The sequence below is a fragment of the Oncorhynchus clarkii genome, chromosome 2 (assembly GCF_045791955.1).
Source record: "Oncorhynchus clarkii lewisi isolate Uvic-CL-2024 chromosome 2, UVic_Ocla_1.0, whole genome shotgun sequence".
Lineage (NCBI taxonomy): Eukaryota > Metazoa > Chordata > Actinopteri > Salmoniformes > Salmonidae > Oncorhynchus > Oncorhynchus clarkii.
The window spans coordinates 86370228-86386246 of NC_092148.1; positions in this window are offsets into that span (position 1 = coordinate 86370228).

The following is a 16019-nucleotide window of genomic DNA, read 5'->3' on the forward strand; positions in this document are numbered from 1 at the left end:
CTTTACCTGACATGTACAATGGAGCTATAACTCTGAGAATGCCTCTCCTCTATTGATGGATTTTCTATGAGTAGTATTACAGTAATAATATTACAGTAGTAGTATTACAGTAGTAGTATTACAGTAGTAGTTTTACAGTTGTAGTAGTGCAGTAGTAGTATTAGAGTACTAATAGTACAGTAGTAGTATTACAGTATTAGTATTACAGTAGTAGTATTACAGTATTAGTATTACAGTATTAGTATTACAGTAGTAGTATTACAGTAGTAGTAGTGCAGTAGTAGTAGTACAGTAGTAATATTACAGTAGTAGTATTACAGCATTAGTATTACAGTATTAGTATTACAGTAGTAGTATTGCAGTATTAGTATTACAGTAGTAATATTACAGTAGTAGTATTACAGTATTAGTATTACAGTATTAGTAGTGCAGTAGTAGTAGTGCAGTAGTAGTATTACAGTAGTAATATTACAGTAGTAGTATTACAGTAGTAGTATTACAGTATTAGTATTACAGTTGTAGTAGTGCAGTAGTAGTATTACAGTTGTAGTAGTGCAGTAGTAGTATTACAGTATTAGTATTACAGGTGTAAAATTAAAGTAGTAGGATTGCAGTAGCAATATTACATGCATGCTTGTGAGGTGAGGTTACAGCCTTTTAGAATTAAAAAGCTATTTGTTTTTTAAATAAAATGTAGGCAATGAATTGAATGTTTCTACCCAAGCTTCAGACCTATTTGTAGGTGTGTTAGAATGATCTTGTTTCCTGCACTGAGTTGCTGTTCTTGGCAGTAAACAACTCACAGCGTCCAAACCAAAGTCTGTGTGGTCGTAATCTTTTCCCCTCACTCCAAATTGGCTTTTGCATCAGCTTCGGTCTCAGCCTAAGCAAGCCCTCAGAGACTCCACTGAATGTTTTAAATGTTGTTTTGGATGAAAATAAGAGAATACCCCCTCTTCAACATTTCAGCCACTGCTCTCTAACGGCGTTCACTTCACTGTGGGTACTTTCCGTTTCACACAATAAAACAGTCCCTCTATTACGGCTGGGTTAATCTCGTAATGGTGCCCATGTGTTGTGGTTGACTGGTACATTATACGGGTGTCTGGGATATAATGGTGGTGCATCCACCCTCAGATGAATTACATTTTGTTGAGAATATTCAATGCTCTCCTCTGTCTGTGTGTGTCTTTCAATCAATCTCCCAGTGTGATGTCATAGCCCAATATGGTCTGGGTTACCGTAGCGATAAGGAGAGAGATTAGATATATTTCCCCCCCATTAAGATATCTAAGGCTAGCGGAAGTGTGATGGTACTATACAGTAACAACCAGCACAAGGCAGGGATTGCGTGTTGATGAAAGCCCCTCTTGTTAGTTGGCTTTTCCAGCAGTCTGATTGTGAGGTCCATGGTTACCTCCCAAATGGCACCCTTAGGACTCTGGTCAAAAGTAGTGCATCAAATAGGTAATAGGGTGCCATTTTGGGCGCAGCCTATGCTCCACAGATCCCTGGTAGGATAGCAGCGCTACTTCCCACCACAACAAAGTGAAGAACCATGGGAGGGTCCCCCTTGCTTCCAGGCCAATACTCAGGGTGCTCTACCGAGCCAGAGCCAGACATCCGCTGGAAACAGAGCTGTGAATCATATCAAGATCCTGATCCTGTGAGAGGGGAATGGAATGGATTTCAGCTTTTCCACATCGAGACGTTCCAATGTTGAAAGAGAGAGAGAGCGAGAGAGAGAGAGTGAGACAGAGAGAGAGAGAGAGAGAGAGAGAGAGAGAGACAGAGAGACAGAGAGAGAAAGAGAAAGAGAGAGAACAGGAGAGAGAGAGAGAGAGAGAGAGAGAGAGAGAGACAGAGAGAGAGAGAGAGAGAGAGAGAGAGAGAGAGATGTGACAGAGAGAGAGTGAGAGAGCGAGTGAGAGAGATGAAATACTGAGCTCTGTTTGCAGGCTACCTCCTCCATAGAGAGACACATACAGGTCACAGTAGACTTCTTGAACAGTGGCCCCCAGTAATCCGCCGATAGAACAAAAGAAGGTATATGTTTCTCTCTCTGTGATTCAGACCTTTGAATCAGACCTGTAAATCAGAACATCTAGTGGAAAAAAATGTATCTCCAACAAAGAGAGCCATAGCAGCTACAATGCAACTGTAAGATTGTTAGACTCTTAAACAGTGGCCTTCGGTAACCCGCTGAGAGTATTATTTCACTTCTGCTGCGTTAATCATGAGACTATCTAGAGAAAAACGGAAGAGGGAGAGTTGTTTTGAAACCCGGCCCGCGTCAGGGTTGTCCGTGTGGCGCCCGAAACTCACCCCCACATGCTGTCAGTACAGGCTTACAGCACATCTCTCTGGCATGGAGGTGACTACTGTGATCCCTGTTCCCATAGGGGCGTCCCCAGGTCCAGGGGCATGGTAGATACCAACATGCGTGTTTATATAGGGGCCAAACCAGGCCATGGTAGGCTACAGACACACATTTTTAGTCACAGCATAGCGACAAGGAGAAGAAGAGTCTACCATGTTTGGCCCTCTCTATGCCGCAAGTGACCACCTTATGCTTGATTAAAATGTCCGGTGTTTCCAGATTTATATCAAATGTGACCTATAATTCATTACAATATGAGTAAATAGATTTCCTTCCAAAAAACAATAATTAAGAATGTTAAAAAGCAGCTTTTCTGTGTTGGAATGGTATAGGTGTAACATCATTCTACCATTCTGTTGTTGGGGAACACCTACACCATTCTGCTGTTGGGGAACACCTACACCATTCTGTTGTTGGGGAACACCTACACCATTCTGCTGTTGGAAAACACCTACACCATTCTGTTGTTGGGGAACACCTACACCATTCTGTTGTTGGAGACCACCTACACTATTCTGTTGTTGGGGTACGCCCACAACATTCTGTTGTTGGGGAACACCTACACCATTCTGTTGTTGGGGTACGCCCACACCATTCTGTTGTTGGAGACCACCTACACTATTCTGTTGTTGGGGTACACCTACACCATTCTGTTGTTGGAGAACACCTACACCATTCTGTTGTTGGAGACCACCTACACTATTCTGTTGTTGGGGTACGCCCACACCATTCTGTTGTTGGGGAACACCTACACTATTCTGTTGTTGGGGTACGCCCACACCATTCTGTTGTTGGAGAACACCTACACCATTCTGTTGTTGGGGTACACCTACACCATTCGGTTGTTGGGGAACACCTACACCATTCTGTTGTTGGAGACCACCTACACTATTCTGTTGTTGGGGTACGCCCACACAATTCTGTTGTTGGGGAACACCTACACCATTCTGTTGTTGGGGTACGCCGACACCATTCTGTTGTTGGGGTACACCTACACCATTCTGTTGTTGGAGAACACCTACACCATTCTGTTGTTGGGGTACACCTACACCATTCTGTTGTTGGAGACCACCTACACTATTCTGTTGTTGGGGTACGCCCACACCATTCTGTTGTTGGGGAACACCTACACTATTCTGTTGTTGGGGTACGCCCACACCATTCTGTTGTTGGGGAACACCTACACCATTCTGTTGTTGGAGACCACCTACACTATTCTGTTGTTGGGGAACACCTACACCATTCTATTGTTGGGGAACACCTACACCATTCTGCTGTTGGAAAACACCTACACCAATCTGTTGTTGGGGTACACCTACACCATTCTGTTGTTGGGATACGCCCACACCATTCTGTTGTTGGAGACCACCTACACCATTCTGTTGTTGGGGAACACCTACACCATTCTGTTGTTGGGGAACACCTACACCATTCTGTTGTTGGGGAACACCTACACCATTCTGTTGTTGGAGACCACCTACACTATTCTGTTGTTGGGGTACGCCCACACCATTCTGTTGTTGGGGAACACCTACACTATTCTGTTGTTGGGGTACGCCCACACCATTCTGTTGTTGGGGAACACCTACACTATTCTGTTGTTGGGGTACGCCCACATCATTCTGTTGTTGGGGAACACCTACACCATTCTGTTGTTGGGGAACACCTACACCATTCTGTTGTTGGAGACCACCTACACTATTCTGTTGTTGGGGTATGCCCACACCATTCTGTTGTTGGGGAACACCTACACTATTCTGTTGTTGGGGTACGCCCACACCATTCTGTTGTTGGGGAACACCTACACCATTCTGTTGTTGGGGAACACCTACACCATTCTGTTGTTGGAGACCACCTACACTATTCTGTTGTTGGGGTACGCCCACACCATTCTGTTGTTGGGGAACACCTACACTATTCTGTTGTTGGGGTACACCTACACCATTCTGTTGTTGGGGAACACCTACACCATTCTGTTGTTGGGGAACACCTACACCATTCTGTTGTTGGGGAACACCTACACCATTCTGTTGCTGGGGTACACCTACACCATTCTGTTGTTGGAGACCACCTACACTATTCTGTTGTTGGGGTACACCTACACCATTCTGTTGTTGGAGAACACCTACACCATTCTGTTGTTGGGGTACACCTACACCATTCTGTTGTTGGAGAACACCCACACCATTCTGTTGTTGGGGTACACCTACACTATTCTGTTGTTGGGGTACACCTACACTATTCTGTTGTTGGGGTACACCTACACCATTCTGTTGTTGGAGACCACCTACACCATTCTGTTGTTGGGGTACACCTACACTATTCTGTTGTTGGAAAACACCTACACCATTCTGTTGTTGGGGAACACCTACACCATTCTGTTGTTGGAGACCACCTACACTATTCTGTTGTTGGGGTACACCTACACTATTATGTTGTTGGGGTACACCTACACTATTATGTTGTTGGAGACCACCTACACCATTCTGTTGTTGGGGTACGCCCACACCATTCTGTTGTTGGGGAACACCTACACCATTCTGTTGTTGGAGACCACCTACACTATTCTGTTGTTGGGGTACACCTACACCATTCTGTTGTTGGGGAACACCTACACCATTCTGTTGTTGGAGACCACCTACACTATTCTGTTGTTGGAGACCACCTACACTATTCTGTTGTTGGGGTACACCTACACTATTATGTTGTTGGGGTACACCTACACTATTATGTTGTTGGAGACCACCTACACTATTCTGTTGTTGGGGTACACCTACACTATTATGTTGTTGGGGTACGCCCACACCATTCTGTTGTTGGAGACCACCTACACCATTCTGTTGTTGGAGACCACCTACACTATTCTGTTGTTGGGGTACGCCCACACCATTCTGTTGTTGGGGAACACCTACACCATTCTGTTGTTGGGGTACACCTACACCATTCTGTTGTTGGGGTACACCTACACTATTATGTTGTTGGAGACCACCTACACTATTCTGTTGTTGGGGTACACCTACACTATTATGTTGTTGGGGTACGCCCACACCATTCTGTTGTTGGAGACCACCTACACTATTCTGTTGTTGGGGTACACCTACACTATTATGTTGTTGGAGACCACCTACACTATTCTGTTGTTGGGGTACGCCCACACCATTCTGTTGTTGGGGAACACCTACACCATTCTGTTGTTGGAGACCACCTACACTGTTCTGTTGTTGGGGTACACCTACACTATTATGTTGTTGGAGAACACCTACACCATTCTGTTGCTGGAGACCACCTACACTATTCTGTTGTTGGGGTACACCTACACTATTATGTTGTTGGAGAACACCTACACCATTCTGTTGTTGGAGACCACCTACACTATTCTGTTGTTGGGGTACGCCCACACCATTCTGTTGTTGGGGAACACCTACACCATTCTGTTGTTGGAGACCACCTACACCATTCTGTTGTTGGGGTACGCCCACACCATTCTGTTGTTGGGGAACACCTACACCATTCTGTTGTTGGAGACCACCTACACCATTCTGTTGTTGGGGTACGCCCACACCATTCTGTTGTTGGGGAACACCTACACCATTCTGTTGTTGGAGACCACCTACACTATTCTGTTGTTGGGGTACACCTACACTATTATGTTGTTGGAGAACACCTACACCATTCTGTTGTTGGGGTACGCCCACACCATTCTGTTGTTGGGGAACACCTACACCATTCTGTTGTTGGGGTACACCTACACTATTATGTTGTTGGGGTACGCCCACACCATTCTGTTGTTGGAGACCACCTACACTATTCTGTTGTTGGGGTACACCTACACTATTATGTTGTTGGAGACCACCTACACTATTCTGTTGTTGGGGTACGCCCACACCATTCTGTTGTTGGGGAACACCTACACCATTCTGTTGTTGGAGACCACCTACACTGTTCTGTTGTTGGGGTACACCTACACTATTATGTTGTTGGAGAACACCTACACCATTCTGTTGCTGGAGACCACCTACACTATTCTGTTGTTGGGGTACACCTACACTATTATGTTGTTGGAGAACACCTACACCATTCTGTTGTTGGAGACCACCTACACTATTCTGTTGTTGGGGTACGCCCACACCATTCTGTTGTTGGGGAACACCTACACCATTCTGTTGTTGGAGACCACCTTCACTATTCTGTTGTTGGGGTACACCTACACTATTATGTTGTTGGAGAACACCTACACCATTCTGTTGTTGGAGACCACCTACACTATTATGTTGTTGGGGTACGCCCACACCATTCTGTTGTTGGGGAACACCTACACCATTCTGTTGTTGGAGACCACTGACACTATTCTGTTGTTGGGGTACACCTACACTATTATGTTGTTGGAGAACACCTACACCATTCTGTTGTTGGAGACCACCTACACTATTCTGTTGTTGGGGTACGCCCACACCATTCTGTTGTTGGGGAACACCTACACCATTCTGTTGTTGGAGACCACCTACACCATTCTGTTGTTGGGGTACGCCCACACCATTCTGTTGTTGGGGAACACCTACACCATTCTGTTGTTGGAGACCACCTACACTATTCTGTTGTTGGGGTACACCTACACCATTCTGTTGTTGGGGTACGCCCACACCATTCTGTTGTTGGGGAACACCTACACCATTCTGTTGTTGGGGTACACCTACACCATTCTGTTGTTGGAGAACACCTACTCCATTCGGTTGTTGGGGTACACCTACACCATTCTGTTGTTGGGGTACACCTACACCATTCTGTTGTTGGAGAACACCTACACCATTCTGTTGTTGGGGTACACCTACACCATTCTGTTGTTGGAGAACACCTACACCATTCTGTTGTTGGGGTAAGCCACACCATTCTGTTGTTGGGGTAAGCCACACCATTCTGTTGTTGGGGTAAGCCACACCATTCTGTTGTTGGGGTACGCCCACACCATTCTGTTGTTGGGGTACACCTACACCATTATCTTGTTGGGGTAAGCCACACCATTCTGTTGTTGGGGTAAGCCACACCATTCTGTTGTTGGGGTAAGCCACACCATTCTGTTGTTGGGGTACGCCCACACCATTCTGTTGTTGGGGTACACCTACACCATTATCTTGTTGGGGTAAGCCACACCATTCTGTTGTTGGGGTAAGCCACACCATTCTGTTGTTAAGATAAGCCACACCATTCTGTTGTTGGTATACGCCCACACCATTCTGTTGTTGGGGTACACCTACACCATTCTGTTGTTAGGGTAAGCCACACCATTCTGTTGTTGGGGTAAGCCACACCATTCTGTTGTTGGGGTACACCTACACCATTCTGTTGTTGGGGTACACCTACACCATTCTGTTATTGGGGTAAGCCACACCATTCTGTTGTTGGGGTACACCTACACCATTCTGTTATTGGGGTAAGCCACACCATTCTGTTGTTGGGGTACACCTACACCATTCTGTTGTTGGGGTACTCCTACACCATTCTGTTATTGGGGTAAGCCACACCATTCTGTTGTTGGGGTACACCTACACCATTCTGTTGTTGGGGTACACCTACACCATTCTGTTATTGGGGTACACCTACACCATTCTGTTGTTGGGGTACACCTACACCATTCTGTTATTGGGGTACACCTACACCATTCTGTTGTTGGGGTACACCTACACCATTCTGTTGTTGGGGTACTCCTACACCATTCTGTTGTTGGTTTAAGCCACACCATTCTGTTATTGGGGTAAGCCACACCATTCTGTTGAGAAGCTGCTTTTTAACATACTTAATTACCATTTTCTGGAAGAAAAACTATTTCACTCATTGTAATGAATTGTAGATCATATTTCATAGAAATCTGGAAACACCAGACAGTTACTTTAATCAACAGTTATATGGTCATTTGTTCGTTGTTTTTCTCTGCATTGTTGGGAATGGCCTGTAAGGAAGCATTTCACTGTTTGTCACACCTGTTGTTTACGAATCATGTTCCGAATTAAAATTAGATTTGATTGGCCTGATTGGCCTCTCCTCTAGACCACTGATTGGCCTGCTCAAGAGCAGGGGTTCCCAAACTGTTTCACTCAGGCCTCCCTTTCAGCATTGGGGTACACTGAGCCTACTAGTGACTAGAGAATGCCAGCTAACCCTGGTATATAAAGTGCAGCAGAAGGACTTTCTGAGCGCACAAGCACTGTTCATGACACAAGCTGTTCAAACGCCTCTTGTTGGCAGAGAGGTTTAAAGCTTTCACAGGTTTAAAGCTTATTTCCTGCAATTCTACACATTTCATCATGGAGTGCAGAGAAAAATGTGCAGTTTAAAAGCTAATTTTCTTGCAATTCTATAAATGTTTCCATTTCTAATGTGTATTCATGTGATATTTGAGTGACTCAAACATTACAACAATATCTATGGGCTAAAAAACTAGCGAAAAACCGTGACATGGGCTAGTTGATCTGGACATTTCATTTTAGCTATAAATAGTTATCTAAGGTATGCAATGACTGACATGACAGTAGGAAAACTACACAATTTTGAAATTGCACCTTATGCATTTTACTATTAGAACTTTCAAGAGCAAGTTGACTGAGTTCCTTAAAAAAAAAAAATGTGCCCCCTGCCGACCCCTCAGTTTGGGAAACTGCTCTAGACCGCTGATTGGCCAGCTCATCCTCCTCTAGATCGCTGATTGGCCAGCTCATCCACATCTAGACCACTGATTGGCTAGCTCATCCTCCTCTAGACCACTGATTGGCCAGTGCATCCTCCTCTAGACCGCTGATTGGCCAACTCGTTCTCAGGAGTATGACATCATCGTCTATGAGTAAATAGCAAGCGTTTTGTAAACGTTCTGTTTGAGATACAAGTTTGGGGTGGGGTTTTTCAAGTGTTTTTTCCCCAATTTATACATTGGCCACAAATACAACTATAGGACGAGTCAACAACACTATTTGGGTATGAGTTATCAGAATATGAACTTTTATAAGTCAGATTTTCACTGGACAGCTACATTCATTTTATTTTGTTTATCTGTTTGTTCATTTTTGGGGTTTATTCTAAGAATCTTTCGCTAAACAATCACGTTTTTTGACTGAGATAAGGTAAAAACCCAAATGCATCGAACATCACTGTAAGGGTTCTCGTCCTCCTCTTCTGAGGAGGAGTAGCGAGAAGGATCGGAGGACCAATGCTCAGCGTGGTAAGTGTCCATAATGTTTTTTAATAAAGACAATAGAACACTCGAACAAAACAACAAACGATGACGTGAATATACAAAACCGAAAACAGTACCGTGTGGACCAAACACAAGTGAAACCCAGGCTACCTAAGTATGATTCTCAATCAGGGACAACAATTGACAGCTGCCTCTGATTGAGAACCAAACTCAAAAAACAACAGTGAAAAACAAACATAGACTGCCCACCCAACTTACGCCCTGACCATACTAAAACAAAGATATAATACCAGAACTAAGGTCAGAACGTGACAATCACCTCAATTGACAGCAATGGATGATCAGCAATTCATGGCTCTGAAGAACTCTTCTAAGGAACTCCTGTTCTCTCTAAGACTCAGGTCAGAATGGGACATTTGGTACTTTTACCTGGCATTCATCTTACCCATGTTAGCAGTAGGAGGTATGCTGTAGGACAAATGTACTGTTCAATACACAGACAGGCAGTCCAGAGCCTAGAAATATAATTACTGGAACGGACATCTCCATTTAAGTCAATGTTATGTGATGGGCTTTGTCCTTTCTAATTCTATTTCTATGTGACCATGATGGCAGAGTTAGTTGGTTAGCCCTGTGGTGTGGGAAGTTCAGCCAAGCCAACCCTGGTTCCTGTAAGTGCTGTGATGGTGATGACACATTAGGCTGCAGTACATTCAGCTCAACCATCTGGAGCTCTAACTGGAGGCCAAACACAGGCGGGAGAGATGGACGGACGTGCACCAGCTTGCCAACTGTTTCCATGACCACCCAGAGTCAATCTATCAGATGAGAGAATGTCATCGCCGGGCAGGATACTGATGATCAACGGTTAAGAACATCTGAGGGATCATTCGTATGTATGATACATGGAAAAAGGGAGCAAGCCAAGACAAAGCATTGACGTGATCCATGCCAGACAACTTCATGAATAACAATGTCCAGGACTCAAAAGCACTTTGAATGAAGAAGAGAATTTCCCTTGAACAATATTTTTAGTCAAGGTCTAGATTTAGGCCTAATCTGAGGGCTGGGAAACCAGCCAAAAATCTGAACAGCCTAGTTGAAATTGGGATTAGATAAATAAATCTGTAAACTGGGTAATGTCCAGGTAATGAATGAAAATCTTCTGTGTCACCTCCCTCCATACAGTTCCTGTGATCAGGAATGCTTGTTCACTTCCATACCTTCTGTACTTCTATTTAATTAAAGGGCTGTGATGTTTGTCTTGTTTACAGCAGAGTGAGGTCCCACATGTGGTCCCAAACACCTTGTTGAGACAGTCATCTAACTATCTTACTGTAGTACAGTTTCACCAGTGTGTGTGTGTGTGTGTGTGTGTGTGTGTGTGTGTGTGTGTGTGTGTGTGTGTGTGTGTGTGTGTGTGTGTGTGTCCAAGATAAAATGTGATTTGTCTGCTATGTGAAGGATTAGGAAACACGTGTCTACTAAAGTTTTCCCTCGTCAGTCTGCTTGCTCACCTCTGTCCCACATCGCTTTACCCTTCATGTTGCATAGAGAGAGAAAGTACATATTTTCGGGCAACGCACTGCTGCTGCATAATTGAAAAATGCAGAGTATCGAATGAACGGCTGTGATCCAGGTGTGTGTAAGTAAACAGTAAGTTCAGGAATGCTGTAGCTTGAGAAAACAGTTTTTTTTTGTGCACCTAGGTAGCTGTGAAGCGAAGGTGGGGAAATGAAAACAACTTGCTATGAATGCAGGGTCTCAGAGAGAGAGAGAGAGGAGTAAAGGCAACATGTGCTGACGAGAGCCAGAAAGCAGCCAGGTCTAATACACAGTCACTGAAACTCTACGAAGACCTCGCCTCTAGTTCCCTTTCCCAATCCTTCAGCAGAGCCAAGATGTACTGTGTTGGTTTGGTTACACCTCCACCACAGTTGCTGAATTCGGTGCTGGAAAGGACCATGTTAAAGTAAAATATCTGAGCCTTTACAGTACGGTTCGGATCGGCACCATAAATTAATTGAGACCAAACTACTTTTCTCAGAATAGGATTTAAGAGCACAGAGATAGTGTGTTGGTTTTACAGCATTCCAGACAGTTGATGTTGTGGTGAGGACACACACTTAACAACTACGACCCAAGCATTTTCAGAATGTGGTTGTGAAATCATCCCAGCACTCCTCTTCCTCTCTTTCTTTCCATCCCTCCCTCTCCTCCAGCCCCTCACACTCTCTCTCTCTCTCCCTCTGTTTCTAAGCCAAAGCAACAAACACTACTGTTAAAATTCAATGTGAGTCAAAATGTGGTCTGAATGTAACTTCCAAAGCCCTCTGTGTCTCACAGCCCAGCCATTCTTTTAATGAGAACGACCACTGGTCTCACCGGAGTTGGACTGGGACAGATTGTCTTAGTTTGACAATACCAGTCTGGCTGTCGGGGAATAAGCTACGATGTGTGTGTGTGTGTGCGTGTGTGTGTGTGTGTGTGTGTGCATGTGTGTGTGTGTGTGTGCGTGTGTGTGCGTGTGTGTGCGTGTGTGTGCGTGTGTGTGTGTGTGTGTGTGTGTGTGTGGTCTCTTTATAGAACACTGACGCTGCCCCTAACTCATGTACCACACATCCTCTCCATACATTACCTAAACACTGTAAGAGCCACCTCTCCTCAGCAGAATGACTTTACAACTCTAATCCTGACTATAGATCAACAGGCAAGAACATACAGTATAATGCATTACAGTGTACTATGTAGTGTGAGGCTTGCACTGCATTTTGGCAGCCATTTTATGCAATGTTAGCTGGAAGAAAGCATGACTTAAATCCACATTTGTACATTTCTCTCACCTTGTTGAAATTGAGATGTTTTTACATTTCCTTACAGTGCTGATTTTAAATGTCATTCCAATCAGAAGTAATAATTTTTTATCCCAGAATCATTTGATTATACTGAGCTGTTCCCTTTGTTTGTTCACAGTTTACACATACAGAGAAGTCAGAGGTTGGAGTCTTTAAAACTCGTTTTTCAGCCACTCCACAAATTTCTTGTTAACAAACTATAGTTTTGGCAAGTCAGTTAGGACGTCTACTTTGTGCATGACACAAGTAATTTTTCCAATAATTGTTTACAGGCAGATTTTTCACTTATAATTCACTGTACCACAATTTCAGTGGGTCAAAAGTTTACATACACTAAGTTGACTGTGCCTTTAAACAGTTTGGAAAATTCCAGAAAATTATGTCATGGCTTTAGAAGTTTCTGATTGAGGCTAATTGAAATCATTTGAGTCAATTGGAGGTGTACCTGTAGATGTATTTCAAGGCCTACCTTTAAACTCAGTGCCTCTTTGCTTGACATCATGGGAAAATCAAAAGACAAGGCATCAGAAAATATTTTGCAGACCTCCATAAGTCTGGTTCATCCTTGGGCGCAATTTCCAAACGCCTGAAGGTACCACGTTCATCTGTACATACAATAGTACGCAAGTATAAACACCATGGAACCACACAGCTATTATACTGCTCAGGAAGGAGATGCGTTCTGTCTCCTAGAGATGAACGTACTTTGGTGCGAAAAGTGGAAATCAATTCCAGAACAACAGCAAAGGACCTTGTGAAGATGCTGGAGGAAACAGGTACAAAAGTATCTATATCCACAGTAAAACGAGTCCTATATCGACATAACCTGAAAGGCCGCTCAGCAAGGAAGAAGCCACTGGCAAAATGACTTAAGGACAACAAAGTCAAGGTATTGGAGTGACCATCACAAAGCCTTGACCTCAATTCTATAGAAAATGTGTGGGCAGAACTGAAAAAGCATGTGCGAGCAAGGAGGCTAACAAACCTGAATCAGTTACACCAGCTCTGTCAGGAGGAATGGGCCAAATTTCCCCCAACTTATTGTGGGAAGCTTGTGGAAGGCTACCCAAAACATTTGACTCAAGTTAAACAATTTGAAAGCAATGCTTTCAATACTAATTGAGTGAATGTACACTTCTAACCTACTGAGAATGTGATGAAAGAAACAAAAGCTGAAATAAATCATTCTCTCTACTATTATTCTGACATTTCACTTTCTTAAAATAAAGTGGTGATCCAATTGACCTAAGACAGGGAATTTTTACTAGGATTAAATGTCAGGAATTGTGAAAACTGAGTCTAAATGTATGTGGCTAACACCGAATTCGAACCGGCTGCGCGCATGCGCCATCATGCATAAATGAATTTTGTCCCCCCACATCAAACACGATCACGACATGCAGGTTAAAATATCAAAACAAACTCTGAGCTGAAATGCACAAGGTCCTCTACTCCGACAATTAATCCACACATAAAACGGTCAACCAAATAGTTTTTAGTCATCTCTCTTCCTTCCATGATTTTTCTTCTCTTGACTCTATATTGCGATTTGGCAACATACATAAATTAGGTGCATTGCCGCTACTGACTTAGTTCAGTCTTCAGTCACCCACGTGCGCAGGGGCGAAAATCTGATATCAACTTTGGAGGAGACAATTACATACAATTTTCTCAAGAGCAATTCCTGAGGGGGACACCAAAAGCTGTGCTGTAACACATAGCCTACGTTGTAATATGTTAAATGTATATTGAGGAACCATAATTACTACTACTGGATAATTGATAGGTACAGTAGTTAACTGAAGGGTTGTCCCAAGTTGTTAAAATGTTTAAATCATTATAATACTACTAATAATAATAGTTATAGCAGTGTTCCTTATCAGTCCAGTATGTATGCAGGTATTTGTGTTTACAACCAGCAATACCAAGCAAGGCCAGTAGGTGGTAATGATACTGTACACTGTATGGGTGCAGGTTTCATAAATACAATGAACATGGTGGGATCTCATCTCAAACAATCTCCATTGAGAACCATCACAAAGTTGGTCTCCGCGCTGAACTGACCTTTTTATTGAACTTTTTCTTATTCATTTATATAGTCATTAAATATGTGCCACTGGTTTGAGTCTATTACAACATCTTTACAAGAACAAAACACTCAGAATAAGTACAGTCCTAAAAGCAAGATAACTACTTCAATGAAAAACCCAAACAAATCAACCAAAATATCCTTCAGAAATACTTAGTTATTGTTCAGTTAGTGTCTAAACTCTTCAAACAACAGCTTGGGACAAGTATGTCACACAAAGTATGCAATTTTAAATTAAATAAAATAAAGAATTAGTAAGTGTACTGTCATGTACTAAAAACGACTAAACAAAATAACAAATATCATACTATACAGCAGGGGTTCTCAAACAGGGTAGGTGGACCCCTAGGGGTCCCTGGTGTAATGGCAAGGGGTCCATGAAATAAAAAAGTGTAATGAACGTATTCAGCAGCACAAGGATTCCAGTAACTTTACATATAATATAGAGGGGGTGGAGGTCCCTGAGGACCACTCAAAACATTGCCTGCCTTTCCTCAAAATCTGCAGGGGTTCCAGTACTGAAAAAAGGTTGAGAACCACTGCTATACACACTACTGAACAAAATAACCAAACCTATGTTTGAGGGATATTTTCCCTCAAGACTGTCCAGCCTGTACATTACAGACAAAATTCTGATCAGCACCTCAACTTGGTCAAACAACCCCCGCACCTCCACTGGAAGCCTCCTGAGGACCTCTGCTGCCTCTCAACTGCTGCTACAGGTGTATTTGTTGCGAAAGAAAGGCAACTGCCCTGAAAGAGAATCTATGTTCAGCTCAGGGTACTGATCTAGAGACTCCCCCGTGAGAAGCACTCTTTCCAACTTTTACAGAATGTTTAGACTGTCCTGGTCAAAACGGTCGCCAAACTGAACCTCCACACCATCCAACAACTTTAAAAAAAATCTGCCCTACAGTGATCCACTGCTTTGCCAGCAAATCGTCTTGAGTGTGTCTCAATGGATTCAATCAATGTTGTTGCTTTCTCATACAGTGCAAGGTAGCTTTCGTCATTTCTACTGTTTACCCCACGCGCTGGATAACTGGACACTTATTGGATTTAGCTGATGTGCTGTTACAGTTACACAGTGGCGGTGGGTTTGGCAGTTTGGATGTGCTGTGAATTTTACAATGGCTTTTCTCCAGTTCCTAAATCCTGCACTAACGAAGGCAGCATCTGCTATTTGGCCAAAAGATGGCTGGCTTGAAAACCCTTGGCTACAGTGAAAACAACACTCCTTTTACTGATGGATTATAATGTAGCCAGGGGAAATCGCGAAACCATCTCTCTTGAAACGTCAACACTCTGTTGGCAAGAGTTTGCGGTTCTATAAATTGTGGGTGTGGCTGATATGGTTTTGTGCCATCACTGAGGTAGCTGGACAATGCTGTGCCACTGTCCCCTATACTGGTGCTGCTGGCAACAAGGTTGACACCTGGTCTGCCGTGGCTGTGCCACTGTCCCCTATACTGGTGCAGCTGGCAACAAGGTTGACACCTGGTCCTGCCGTGG